Genomic DNA, 13,531 nt, shown 5'->3' with positions numbered 1-13,531 from the left:
TCCGTACTTGAATTGGGTCTGCTGTGGAACCATACGTCAGGATCATGGCTTGCATATTGTCGTGGAGCAGGTGGAGGATGGTGACAAACTTTTGAGGGCAGACGAATTTGAGGAGGACACTCCATAATCCCTCATGGTTGACAGTGTCAAAGGTGTTTGTAGGTCAAAGAAGGCCATGTACAGCAATTGGTGCTGTTCCCTGCATTTCTCTTGTAATTGAGGCACGGTGAAGGTCATGTCCATTGTGGTCTTTAGTGGGAGGAATCCGCATTGCGACTCTGGGAGGAGCTCTTCAGCCACTGGGGAGAAGGCAATTGAGGAGGATTCTTGTGATGACTTTCCCTGGGGCAGACAGCAGGGAAACTCCTCTGCAATTACCGCAATCGGACGTCACCTTTCTTGAAGATGGTCATAGTTACGGCATCTCTAAGATCCCCTGGCTAGCACTCCTTCCAGATAAGAGAAATTTGTTCATGAATTCACGGCAGTAGTGCTTCTCCGCCATGTTTTAGTGCCTCGTTAGGGATTCCATCTGCTCCTAAGCCTTTTTGTTCTTCAGTTGTCAGATGGCCTTTTCAACCTCTTGCCGGCCTGTGGGATGGAGTTGAGTACATTTGCATCGAAGACAGATTCTCGGTTAAGGAGATCTTTGAAGTGCTCCTGCCAGCGGGATTTCACTGCCTCTCTGTTCTTGATGAGTACCTCTCCATTCTTGGCCCACAGTGGGGTAGGACCTTGGGTGCTTGGGCCGTAGGTGGTCTTGACTGCACTAAAGAATCCACGGACGTCGTGGTTGTTGGTTAACTGCTGGATCTCCTGTGATTTCTCCACCCACCATCTGTTCTTTTTGTCACTAGTTTTATGTTGGACCTCGGCCTTCAGGCGGCTGTAGAGTTGCTTTCTTGCTTTCGAGTTCTGTTCCTGTTTCCAGATCAGGCATGCCTTGTGCTTGTGGCTTATTAGCTCCTGGATCTCCTGGTCATTCCCGTCGAACCAGTCTTGGTATTTCTGGTCGAGTGACCGAGCGTCTCTTTACAGGTGCTTATTATGAAGGTCTTGAGTGCAGACCAGGCGCTGTGGACACTCTGTGCCTCTGAATCACTGGGAGTCGTCAGGTTGGTTGTGGCTTGCAGGCTGAACAGGGCTTTCTAAGCAGGGTCTTTGAGTGCTCCAGCGTTGATTTTCCTGTGGCATTGCTTCTGTTGCCGCCGCTGTTCTGTGGTTACGTTGATGGCGATGACAGAGTGGATTAGGCAGTGGACTGTCCAGCAATCGTCAGCTCCTGTCATGCGCAGGTGATGCGGACCTGCTTATGGTCCCTCGCTTGGATGATGACGTAGTCGAGCAGATGGCAGTGCTTGGAGCAAGCATGTTGCCATGAAGCCTTGTACTTGACTCTCTGATGGAACAAGGTGTTGGTTACGTTCTAAGCATTTCATCAGGAGGAGGCTACCTTAGGAGTTGGCTTTCCCTATTCCCTATCTGCCGATCGCACCTCCACAGAGGTCTGTGTCCTTTTCAACTCTGGCATTGAAGTCACCAAGGAGGATCAGCTTGTCGCCCGTTGGGACTCGGGACAGGAGTAGAATTCCTCTTTGGTGTCGTCTGTGACTTCCAGTGTTGGGACGCACGCACTGATGAACACAGCGCACTGGTTCTGGGCTAAGGTGAGCCGTAGAGTCATCAGGCGTTCATTTATTACACCAGGGGAGACTCTGAGACGTTCAACTAGCTAATTTTTTATGGTGAAGCCTACCCCATGGAGGCGGCACTCTTCTTCAGATTTGCCTTTCCAGAAGAAGGTTTAATCACCGCCTTGCTCCTTGAGCTGGCCTTCCCCTGCCTGCTGGGTCTCGCTTAGGGCAGCGATGTCTATGTCTAAATGGCAGAGTTCCCTGACAACGATAGCTGTACAGCATTCCGGGTTGTCGCTGTTGGGGTTGGCCATGAGGATCCTGATGTTCCAGGTCCCGAACTTCATTTTAAACATTGGAAGATGCGTGTGCGTGAACTTTTCTAATGTGCGGTGGCCGTTTCACTCCAGCTACCACACGGGCTTGACAGAACAAAGTCTTGGTGCAATGGCAAGGGAATCAAAGATGATTGGAGACCAGTCTCTGCTACATCGGCCTCGCACACACAGCACACATGTAGGATCTTTAAAGACATACAAACTTCGCTTATTGGGTTGAAATTTGGACAGAGGTCACAGCCCCCCCACCCCCATGCGCTCCTGCCCTTTGCGAGGGAGATTTTCAGGTTTAATTTACAGACTGGTTGAGTTGGTAATCAGGGGCGATGGAACCTTCAGTGGCCCCGGGTGAGACAGGGTTAAATCTGCCGGGCCCGACCCTGAATGTGCGAATGTGGCAGATAACAGAAAGGGCAGTGCAGGAGATGGGTGGTGCTATGAACTGACAGCAAACCCCCTCCACAAGCAAAACTTGTCTCAGTCACAGAATCGAATGTCACTTCCGGGGCGATTGTTGCATCACTTTCTGCCTCCATGTCTTCTCACTGCCTTTGCTGATTCATTGTCCAACTCTGAGGCATCGCGCCAAACTAATGCAGAAACTCTGCTGCGGCCCAAGCATGGGCTCCTGCTGTCTCGGTACATTACTTTCCTAACAGTTCATTAACTGACTGAGTGGAGCGGTGTGGCACTTTAGAAGACAGGTAGGGAAGGCAAAATCAGAGCTATTTCGGTCTCAAGTGCTCTGGTTATCAAGAATGAGCAACACATGGCTTGATTATGGATACCTCTTGAGTGTATTTGCTTCCACCAGCTGGCTCGTTTTTCTCGGGGTATGATTCTCGCTTCGGGTTTATTGGTTGGAACTTCAGAGAAGTCACGGGTTCAAATCCCGGACGAACCCTCATTTTGCTCCCGGCTTTTGACCTTGAACTGCCGTTGAAAATTCAGAAAGCATGTTCCCAAATCAATCTGGGTGAATCTCAAGCGCAAGCGTGTTGGCAAAGATTCCGGAATAAAGGCACCTCAACGACCTACACTTTATGTCAACGAGTTTTGCTGGAATTTGAATTTGGATTGGATGGACAGAAGTGGTGTCAAAGGCTGTCTGATTGGATGTGGCTGGCCATGAAATCATACACTGGCTGAACGACAATGCGGCCAGTGGCTTGTTGCTCTAGTGTTGTGATTCCCGCTAAGGTATTTCACTGAATGATATGCAAGAGGGCTTACGTTCAAATCCCAAACGAGTGCAATATTGTAGTGGAAAGCCATCAGTTTATGGCGCAACATAACAAATCTCACCTCGCGCTTGCTGCAACATTGATGTATTAACAATGATGCAAGCATTTAATCCTTCATTACTATGACTCGAGCTGCCTGTAATTTCATGCTCCATAATCATATTTGATAGAAAGCTGCCATACAGCGATTCTGCTTTGTCAAAAGTTGGACACGAAATGGAAAAATTCTCGTTCCCTCCGGGTTTCCATAGCTACCCAGCTTCCTGTTCTGTACACAGGGGTGGTGGATGAACGAGACTTGGTGCGAGTTAGGACTCGGGCAGCCAGGATGATCTCAGATTTACGGAGGATATAACGTGGGAGACCGGCCAGGTGTGCATTGTAATTGTTAAGTCTAGAGTTAACATAAGCAAGGATGAGCTTTTTAGCAGCAGATGAGCCGAGGCAGGGATGGAGTCGGGCGATGTCCCGGAGGTGCAAACAGGCAGTCTTGGTGATGGAGCACATATGTTGTCAGAAGTTCCTCTCGGGGTCAAATATGTCACCATGTTTGTGAATAGTATGCTTCAACCTCAGACAGTTACGAGTGAGTGAGGGATAGAGTTGTTGGCGAGGGAATGGAGTTTGTGGCGGGGTCCGGAATCAATGGTTTTGGTCTTCCGCATACACCATTAGAAGAAATATCCACTCAACCAGTACTGGATTATGTAGAAGCAGAATGACAAAACAGAGGCAGTGGAGGGGTGGAGAGCGGCAATGGTGAGGTAGAACTGGGTATCAGCATATATGTGGAAACTGACGCTGTGGTTTCGGATGATGTCGCCAAGGGAAAGCTTGTTGATCAGGAATAGAAGGGGACCAAGCATAGATCCTTGGGCTCACTAGTGATAATAGTGCGGGAGCTGGATGATAAGCCATTGTAGATGACTCTATGGCTACGACTGAATAGATAAGAATGGAACCAGGCGTGTGCAGTCCCATCCAGCTGGACGGCGGCCTGGAGGTGCTGGAGAAGCATGGTGTGGTGAACTATGTCAAATGCTATAGCGAGTTCGAGAAGGGTGAAGAGGGATAGTTTATCGTTTGTCACAGTCGCATAGGATGTCACTTGTGACTTTGATAAGATCAATTTCGGTACTGTGGTGGGGCGGAAACGTGATTGGGGGATTAAAGCATGGAGTTCCGGTATAGATGGACACGGAATTGGGAGGCGACAGCATGTTAATGGTTTTGAAGAGGAAAGGGAGGGTGGAGATGGTGCGGTAGTTTGCACGGTTGCAAAAACAGCAATGAAAATATAAATAATAATAAAAAAGCATCGTTTGGAATGAAATGCGTCATTGTGAGTAATGAGACCGAATGAGCTTTGGCATGAACTTAATGTTAAATAAACTCCGTTCTTTTCTCTGTTGGGCATTTTAATCGAATTGTGTAGAGCGACCGCAATCAAACCTGAGAATACTTTAGTAATCAGCTTTGCATTGACTGGGAACCGAAGCCCGGGTCTCTGCGTGGCAGGCGAGAATGCTACCCCTGAAACACCAATGCTCTCCTTACCTTACGTTTCAATTCACCAGTCGCATTCGTGTTTCTGTTAATGAAAGAATAAAAGGCAAATCAAAATACTGCACAGTTCTCCAGGTGTGGTCTCACCAAGACCCTATACAATTGTAGCAAAGTTTCAGGGAGGGAGCAGAGGCTGAGGCTGATCTGTATCACGTGGGAGCAGAACACAATATTCCTGCTGTTTATTTTCATTATCCTGCAGGATATTCCATACACTTAATATCGGAGGGTTTAGTTTATTGCAATGATCGCTGCAGCTCCTTTCAACTTTAAGAATTTGCTGCAAATTAAATATCACCAAACCAACGAAATGGTTATGTAACAATCAGTGCAGCGTCAGATATTTCTGAATTCAGCATGGCCAATTGGTTAAAGGCAATGCAGAAAGCATTTCACGTTTCTGCCTCGGGAAGTTCAAAGCTTGTTATATTTAAATATTAATAAATCCAATTTGATAGAAAAGTTTAAAGCCTTGGTTGATCTTAGCTCTGATTACCCTAAAGAGTGAAGAGAGTTAATAGAAAAATCCTACAGAATCTCAAGTCCAAAGTCGCATTTTCCTCCCAAGCATGCTGCACTTAGCTCATGGCACGGCTCAAATTACTGATACACACTTCGAATGAAAAATATTGGTCGGACTGTGTGTTAGAGCAGGGACGTGGCAATAATTGGACAGCTCGTGCAGAGAGCCGGCACGGGAAGGATTGGCCCAATGATTTTCATCACCACATTAAGAATTATATGATTGTATTACTCCAAGCGTTGAAAGGTTTTCTACCAGCGGCTCATTGCTCCAGTGGTATGATGCTTGCTTGAAAAGAATCTTTAGTCAAACATCAACAATTTCCTCACCCTGGAGACATTGCAGAAGTCTTCAAATCAGTAATTGTTAGAAAATAAGCGCAGAGCCTAATTCCATTGTATCGCAAGAAACTCACGAGTTTATTTTTAACAGCGGGAATTCAGTCCCAGATGTGCAGAAACTGCGACGTAAATATGAAAATCCGTCTATTCCCAGAAGCCAGCTCCACAGTTTCCATATTGTCAATCTGGGAGCACAGGCAGAAGAGGCGGTAAGGACGACTTTATTAATCGTTGTTTCTATCCTTTGGAAGCTAAAATATTGAAATAAAAGGGATTTTCGGACGACCCTCTTTGGATAATAAAGGTAGATGGAGGTTGGTGAGAGGTTAAGGTGATGGATTGTTCATCCAGTTGGAAGACACTTGGCCTGAAAATCTTACAGTAACCAAGTAAGACAATCTTACCTCTCGCTGTGTAAAATTCTCTCACTTTCTCAAACTAATATTTCACCCAGTTCTAATGGAACAGAGATCTCGGATTACAAATAGATCTTTCCCCGCTTCCTTCCTTCCTTCCATTCCATTGCCTGCCGCGTTTCCTACATTACAACAGTGAATATACTTTAAAAGTACTTCATTGGCTGCAATGCACTTTGGAACATCCGGTGGCCATGAAACGCGTGGCGGAATTTTGAATCTTTCTGTCTTTCCTTGTTCGCACTTTCCTGCCTTATTGGGCAAGGAGCCTGATTTTGATGTTAACTCTGTGATCAAAAGCTTATCAGTTCCAGTCCTAACCTCGGCTTTTTGCACATTTATTAAAATCTATTTGACTGAAACTATCCAACATATAATAAAATCGTCCATTTAAAGCCAGTGAGTTATAACAGTCGTTTCAATGGTGAGGGGAATCTTTAGAGGAACAACTCCTGCGACATCAGAAATAGAATCAGTGCCCAGCTCTGCTGTTCGGGGCAACATAGAAACATAGAAGATAGGAGCAGGAGTAGGCCATTCGGCCCTTCGAGCCTGCTCCGCCATTCAATGAGATCATGGCTGATCATCCAAATTCAGTACCCTGTCCCTGCCTTCTCCCCATATCCCTTGATCCCTTTAGCCTTAAGAAATATATCCAACTCTTTCTTGAATATACGTAATGAGCTGGCCTCCACTGCCCTCTGTGGCAGAGAATTCCACAGGTTCACCACTCTCTGGGTGAAGAAATTCCTCCTCATTTCAGTTCTAAATGGCTTACCCCTTATCCTTAGACTATGACCCCTGTTTCTGGACTCCCCGGCCATCAGAAACAACCTTCCTGCATCTAGTCTGTCCAGGCCTGACAGAATTTTATAGGTTTCGATGAGATCCCCTCTCAATCTTCTAAACTCCAGTGAGTATAAGCCCAATCGACACAATCTCTCCTCATACGTCATTCCTGCCATCCCAGGTATCAGCCTGGTGAATCTTCGCTGCACTCCTTCCATGGCAAGTACGTCCTTCCTCGGGTAAGGCGACGAAAACTGCACACAATACTCAAGGTGCGGTCTCACCAAGGCCCTGTACAACTGCAGCAAGACATCCTTGTTCTGGTACTCGAACCCTCTTGCTACGAAGGCCAACATAACATTTGCCTTCTTAACCGCCTGCTGCACCTGCAAGCTTACCTTCAGCGATTGGTGCACAAGAACACCCAGGTCTCTTTGCACTTCCCCTTCTCCCAATCTATTGCCATGCAAATAATAATCTGCCTTCCTGTTTTTGCCACCAAAGTGGATAACCTCACATTTATCCACATTATAGTGCATTTGCCATGTTTCTGCCCAATCACCCAACCTGTACAAATCGTACTGGAATTTTACGACATACTCCTCACAGCATACCCTCCCACCCAGCTTTGTGTCGTCTGCAAATTTGGAGATATTACATCCAATTCCCTCGTCCAGATCATTAATATATATTGTGAACAGCTGGGGCCCTAGGACCGATCCTGGCGGTACCCCACTAGTCACTGCCTGCCACTCGGAAAATGACCCGTTTATTTCAACTCTTTGCTTTCTGTCCGCCAACCAGTTCTCTATCCAAATCAATACCAAGGCAATCCTCGCCTCGTCCTGTTTCATTTTCACATCGATGGGAGAAGCTGAGAGCGATCTCCAATCTACACTGGCTTTACACCGCTTGAAAGATTGACAGGAAAAGCAAATGATGAGAAATCATAGAATCATAGAAAGTTACAGCACGGAATGAGGCCATTTTGGCCCATCGTGTCCACGACGGCCAACAAAGAGCTATCCAGCCTAGGAAGCTGGAAAAATGGTTTAATTTATCATTTGAAAATTCATTTAATTTCTTATTTTTATTGATTTTAGATGAGCGCAGTTTTCTGATTGGCACCAAGTCTGTACAATTAATTTCTGTTAAACTTTATTTTGCTCCCACTCTTCATAAAGAACAATGTGTCCCTCGCCATGGGCCTTCAAAAACCTTTCAATTATGGCCAACCTCTTGTAATCGCTGCGTTCATCCACTGGCGCCCTTTTCATTTGTCTGTTAATTGGTTCAATGGCACACTTCAAAAGACCTGTTAAGATTAAGGTGGAATGCTTTCGATCTAACTGCACCACGCCAGCCAGCCAAAGTTTCACATTCCAACCCTCATTGGCAGCTAGGTGATGCTGCCCATCGTTCACGCATCACAACAGTTTTCGGAAAAGCGCCAACCAGCAAGACAATAAAATCCAGTCCTTCAGTTAACAAGCCCACTATCACAAGATTCCCCAAGAAAATTTTGTGAACAATCGGGCCACTGTCCTTGTCTGTCGAGCAGTCCCACAGATCTAAAGGTATCGACTGGTTCTAAGGCACTAATGTAAATTGGTGCGAATGGGTCCTGTGCCCAAACCAGCGGTGGTAGCAGATCAAACGTAACATCGTAAGCAGCTGAAAGTGAATCTTGGATTAGACAACACCGCAGGAAAGTGACAATGAAATGGAAGGAGGAAAGTAACGGAGGGCTGGTGATTGTGAAAGGATGATAATGTTGGCGGGTTTGTATTATGGAGCATCAACACAGGTATGTGAGAGCGCAGGGTTTTGAAGGAATAAATAGGTTTTCATCACCAATAAGACACATTTCTTCAGGTGGTAAATACTGATGTGTCCCAGCGGTCTATCAGAGAACAGACAATATAAAGCCAGCTGTGCTGTAATAAGGATTCCAACCGTGGTTGCTGTGGTTAGAACGCAGTATCACCAGTCACTTTACGATAACAGCGGCACACATCAGTTGCGGGGTGTTTGCTCTCACCACAGCATAGTTGCGCACGGCATGGATAGGTTTGCTGCTAAATATGAATAAAATGCAATTGTTGTTTACAGCTGTTTCAGTCATAGGAACATAGAAACAGGTGGTGGCCATTTAACCATCGAGCCTGCTCCGCCATTCAATTACATCATGTCGTAACTCCATCTACCTGCTCTGATTCCATAAATCTTCATATCCTTGCCTAACAAAAATCTATCAACCTCAATTTAGAAATTGTCAATTGACCCCCGGCCTCAAAAGCCTTTTGTAGGAGAGAGTTCCGGATTCCCACTACCCTCTGTCTGAAGAAGCCCTTCCTTACATTATCTCTGAACGTGATAGCTGTAATTTTATGGTTATTTCCCATTCTGCTGGACCCTCCCACCAGAGGAAATAGTTTCTCTCTCTCTCTCACACTTATTTGACTGCAGCTCTGACCGAAGTCCACATCCCAGGACATTAACTGTTCCTCTGATCCTATCCCACTAATTTGTATTTTGAGCCCATGCCTCTTTCCCTGATAATGCTTTGCGCCCTGTCTGCAATTGGATTTGTTGTAGATCACTGGCAGCTGGCGGCAAAAGCGAGCGGGATATGGGCGCTCACAGGGAATGCTGCTTCTCATGGCTGCCTCACCCCCCGCGGGAGCTGGCGGGGGTTTGAAAGCATTCATGTGTCACACAGTTAGGATTTAAGAAGTGTTGTCTCAAAGTACCACCATATGAAGGAAGCGCCTCTTTTTGGGGGTTTTGGAGACACAACATGATTTTGGGAGCTCGCCTGACTCCAGATCATAAGACTACGTGTCTGGGTTGCGGCTAAATTTTTTTACCAGATTGTGTGTGAATAACTCGAAACCCCTCACAATAAACACTGTCACTTTTCACTGTTTAGCGGACGAGTTTCTCGGAGTGATGTGCCTGATCCTCTCATTCATTCGTTTGTACAAACCTCGGGAAAGGACGGAGGTGGAAATGATTTACAGGGAAATTATCAAAACATATCTTCAAGTCTCGCGTTCACCCATAAAGAAGCTCAAACTTACGGATTCAGAATCTTTGAGTGTAATCGGCTCTGTGGGTCAATGGATAGCGCGTTGGCCTTCTAATTAATGGTGGGAAGGTTGTGGGTTGGAGTCCCGCCAGAGTCGCTGTACAGTCAGGATTTAGTGATGAACTTTTGCAGCAAAACCACAACTCGTTCATTGATGTCCTTCAAGGAATGAAAATCGCCAATGAGTCCGTTTGAATTGTGATTAATTAACATGTCAGCTTCAATCTGCGCACCTCATGTCAGCTTCAATCTGCGCACCTCATGTCAGCTTCAATTTGCGCACCTCATGTCAGCTTCAACCTGCGCACCTCATGTAAGCTTCAATCTGCGCACCTGCTGGAAATTTTTTCTTTACTCCACGAGTGTTGTGTCGACAAACCCTGTGCCTTCTGTCCTCTGGAGCTCAAACATTCTCTGGAGAAAAGAGAATCCGACCTTCTGGAACGGTAAAAAGCCATCATTTGAACCTGGGAACCTCTCCCATTCATACTTCAGATGAGGGACTGTCAAAATTGGCCGGTTTCACGCCAGATTCAGAATATAAAATGTGTCGCCCAGATAATTAAAAGACCTTTGTAGGATTTAAACCTTCAATCTTCTGATAACTGTTTCGGTGCCAATCTCAGAGGAAGGAAGAAGGAAGAGAGGGTTCTCAGTCTCCGATTCGCGATCTCATCTCCACTTTCATTCAAGGTGGGTTGAGAAATTTCTTGGAATATTTTAATTTTAACAAGATATGAGCAATGCAGGGGCAGAGACCAGCAACACCAGTGCAATTTCCACGAAAATGCATTGCAAGTAAGATTCAGTGAAATGCTTGGAAAGTGCATCAGCATCAAACGTGTAATACAGTAACGACGAGGATTAGATTCGTACCCACGCGTTCAGAGCACAATGGATTAGCAGTCCATCGCCTTAACCACTCGTCCACGTCGTCTCACCAATGTACGGCTTTCAGACATTCCATTTCTTGCTTTTTACATCTAATTAGAACGACCCTGAAAGAAATTCAACTTCACCGCTTATCCTGCCCGTGCACACAGATCTACAATGTTGAAAATGTACAATCAGCTTAATGAAAGCAACAGGCCTTCCGTTACTTCAGATGAGGGACTGTCAAAAATGGCCGGTTTCACGCCAGATTCAGAATATAAAAAGTGTCGCCCAGATAATTAAAAGACCTTTGTAGGACTTGAACCTTCAAATAACTGAAAAATTTGCAACCGAAGTCAGACGCCTTATCCATTAGTCTATGCGGCCGCTGATGCCGCTGACTCTCTTTTTATGGGGTGAATTGTGAGCAGGTTCAAGGAAACAGCTCGAAAAAAGAAGTGGATTGAGGAAAAGATAAAAATATTTCAACTGTATTAACAGGTCCTCTGTGAGCTGGATTCGCACCAGCGCAGTGAAACTCAATGCAAATGGGAAATGACATCGGCGGCTCGTTGGTCTAGGGGTATGATTCTCGCTTTGGGCATTTCACGATTAAAATGGGAGAAGTCCCGGGTTCTAAATCCCGGACGAGCCCTGACACATTTTGTTAAACTCAACAACTCGGTCATCAAAGCTGAAATCGCTCTGCTTCTTAAAAAACGGCATGATCCGAGATTGTGAGCTCTGCCATTTCAAACAGACACAGAATGATCCGGGACTGTGAGCACTCCTGGTTCAAACAGACCCAGATTGATTCGCAACTGACCACGACCACGCCCATTATAGACAGGCCTGTTTTTCAAAGCTTATGAAATCCATGGCAACATCAATCGGGCTGTTTCTAAATCGATGCCCGGTTTAATCTTGGACGCCAAGTTGAAAGTTTACTCCATTATCATTTTTCCCATTATCTCCGTCATTTTACTCCAGCCAAATGAACTGAGTTTAGGTGTCAGCCGTGGCTCAGCGGTAGCATACTCAAGCCTCACTCCAGAGACTTGAGTGCATAATCCAGGCTGACACTCTAGGGCAGTACTGAGGTAGTGCTGCACTGTCGGCAGTGCCGTCCTTCTAGTAAGATGTTAAACTGGGGCTTCAGATCCCATGAGAGAATGCTGAAAAGAACGAGGATTTCTCGCGCATTATTTATCTCTCAACCAAAGACCCAAAAACAGAAAATCTCGTCTTTAAGTTTGATAAATATTTTTGAAATTCCAAAGGAGAAATTTATGTTCCTGTTCCCTAATCATTTGCCTCTGTTGCCGCTAGTCTTTTCATTCGGTGCCAATCTCAAAGGAAGGAAGAAGGGTTCTCAATCTCCGAATTCACGATCTCATCTCCACTTTCATTCAAGGTGGGTTGAGAAATTTCTTGGAATATTTTAATTTTAACAAGGTATGAGCAATGCAGGAGCACAGACCAGCAACACCAGTGTAATTTTCACGAAATTGCATTTCAAGTAAGATTCAGTGAAATGCTTGGAAAGTGCATCAGCATCAAACGTGCAATACAGTAACGACGAGAATGGGATTCGAACCCACGCGTGCAGAGCACAATGGATTAGCAGTCCATTGCCTTAACCTCTCGGCCACCTCGGCTCACCAATATTCTGCTTTCAGATATTCCATTTCTTGCTTTTTACATCTAATTAGAACTACCCTGAAAGAAATTCAACTTCACCGCTTATCCTGCCCGTGCACACAGATCTACAATGTTGAAAATGTACAATCAGCTTAATGTAAGCAACAGGCCTTCCGTTACTTCAGATGAGGGACTGTCAAAAATGGCCGGTTTCACGCCAGATTCAGAATATAAAAAGTGTCGCCCAGATAATTAAAAGACCTTTGTAGGACTTGAACCTTCAATCTTCTGATAACTGAAGAATTTGCAACAGAAGTCAGATGCCTAATCCATTAGTCTATGCGGCCGCTGATGCCGCTGAATCTATTTTTATGGGGCGAATTGTGAGAAGGTTCAAGGAAACTGCTCGAAAAAAAAGTGGATTGAGGAAAATATAAAAATATTTCAACTGTATTAACAGGTCCTCTGTGAGCTGGATTCGCACCAGCGCAGTGAAACTCAATGCAAATGGGAAATGACATCGGCGGCTCGTTGGTCTAGGGGTATGATTCTCGCTTTGGGCATTTCACGATTAAAATGCGAGAGGTCCCGGGTTCAAATCCCGGACGAGCCCTGGCACATTTTGTTAAACTCAACAACTCGGTCATCAAAGCTGAAATCGCTCTGCTTCTAAAAAAAGGCATGATCCGAGATTGTGAGCTCTGCCATTTCAAACAGACACAGAATGATCCGGGGCTGTGAGCACTCGCGGTTTAAACAGACCCAGAATGATTCGCAACTGACGGCGACCCCGCCCATTTTCGACAGGCCTGATTTTCAAAGCTTATGAAATCTATGGCAACATAAATCGGGCTGTTTCTAAAACGATGCCCGGTTTAATCTTGGACACCAAGTTGAACATTTACTCCATTATCATTTTTCCCATTATCTCCGTCATTTTACTCCAGCCAAATGAACTGAGTTTAGGTGTCAGCCGTGGCTCAGCGGCAGCATACTCAAGCCTCACTCCAGAGACTTGAGTGCATAATCCAGGCTGACACTCCAGGGCAGTACTGAGGTAGTGCTGCACTGTCGG

At 45.6% G+C, this 13,531-nt stretch overlaps 1 non-coding gene across 1 annotated transcript; it reads left to right on the top strand.

The window, feature by feature from the left end:
- Positions 1–12,981: 12,981 nt before the first annotated feature.
- Positions 12,982–13,069, top strand: trnap-ugg (transfer RNA proline (anticodon UGG)). Its single transcript is given in 2 exon segments — positions 12,982–13,017; positions 13,034–13,069. It is a non-coding gene; the product is annotated as a tRNA-Pro (tRNA).
- The last annotated feature ends 462 nt before the right edge of the window (positions 13,070–13,531 follow it).

This window comes from Somniosus microcephalus, unplaced genomic scaffold (genome assembly GCF_052327205.1).
Source record: "Somniosus microcephalus isolate GS21.2 unplaced genomic scaffold, FLI_Smic_1.0 unresolved_chr1, whole genome shotgun sequence".
Taxonomy (NCBI): Eukaryota; Metazoa; Chordata; class Chondrichthyes; order Squaliformes; family Somniosidae; genus Somniosus; species Somniosus microcephalus.
The sequence above is the reverse complement of the archived record's forward strand: the minus strand, read 5'-3'. Positions and strand labels throughout refer to the sequence as shown.